The sequence below is a fragment of the Lytechinus variegatus genome, chromosome 16, assembly GCF_018143015.1.
Source record: "Lytechinus variegatus isolate NC3 chromosome 16, Lvar_3.0, whole genome shotgun sequence".
Classification (NCBI taxonomy): Eukaryota; Metazoa; Echinodermata; class Echinoidea; order Temnopleuroida; family Toxopneustidae; genus Lytechinus; species Lytechinus variegatus.
Genome location: NC_054755.1, coordinates 25,846,402 through 25,847,961, shown reverse-complemented (window position 1 = coordinate 25,847,961; position 1,560 = coordinate 25,846,402).

The following is a 1,560-nucleotide window of genomic DNA, read 5'->3' as shown; positions in this document are numbered from 1 at the left end:
GGGTGTATGGTATACCAGTCAAACCATTAGAGGCACATAGTACTGAGACACCATTGACCACCACTGAGACACCATTGTATACCACTGAGACACCATTGGGTGTATGGTATACCATTCATCATACCATTATAGAGGCATATACTACTGAGACACCATTGAATACCACTGAGACACCATTGTACACCACTGAGACACCATTGGGTGTATGGTATACCAGTCAAACCATTAGAGGCACATACTACTGAGACACTATTGAATACCACTGAGACACCATTGGGTGTATGGTATACCAATCAAACCATTACATGCACATACTACTGATACACCATTGAATACCACTGAGACACCATTGTATACCACTGAGACACCATTGGGTGTATGGTATACTATTCATCATACCAATCATACCATTACAAGCACATACCACTGAGACACCATTGAATACCACTGAGACACCGTTAGGTGTATGGTATACCATTCATCATACTAATCATACCATTAGACACATACCACTGAGACACCATTGGGTATATGGTATACCATTTACCATTGAATAAACTACCAATTACCATTAAGAACTTACCATTGAAACACCACTTAAATACCATTCGCGTACCATTTACCATTCAGACCACCATTCAACTACCATTCGGCACCATTCAAATACCATTGGCGATTTTTATAAGGGGTGCGCCACGCTGTGCCCGTTGGCGGCGGAGCAGAGGATTATCTTTTGTGTTTGGGGGGGGGGGACGCAATAATAGATATTGTTGCGTCCCCCCCCCCAAAAAAAAAAAAAAAAAGATAATCCTATGCTCCGCCGCCAATGGCTGTGCCCCATTTTTTTACTTATCACGCATTTAGCTTTGCCATAATGCTCGGGCACAATCATATTGATATGACCGGGAAATTTTGTTGGTCGCCGGCCCCCGGCGGCCCCCGGCCAACGACCCCTCACGCCCCGATATGCCTAGCACAACACTTAGCCAGATAATTGTACGAGGTGTTTCTGCTAGGGCAACTTTACCTGTATCCCTACAATGGGTAAAGTTTCAATTTCCACACACCTGTAGGCTCTGGTATCAGTATAGTGGCATTGATCCACTAATAGGCCTATTGACTTCAGAAAGCCTGCTTGAAAAATGTGGCACAATAGGCCTAACAGTGGCATAATTAATATGAGTCTAGATATTTGAGGGGCCAGATATGACGTCAGATAAAATTATAACAAATTGAGAGAAAGCAAAGTGAGCGAGCAAAAATTTTGACATTCGTGGTTTAACAAATATTATTATATTATTTTGTCACAAGTATAGGGCCAATAATTTCACCCTTCTCTCTTTCCTTCAATTTCTCTTCTTCTTTTTTTTCTTGGTCATGGAAAATTGGGGGGCAATCGCCCCAAGCCACCTATATGTACGCCATGGATTTCATATCAGTTTTCTTGAATACATACATACCTTATGTAATGTAATTTAATATCAGCATGATCTAGGATTGATAAGATAGATTTTTACTTGACAAATAACAGATACCGTACCATTTATTTTCGTCTTTTTC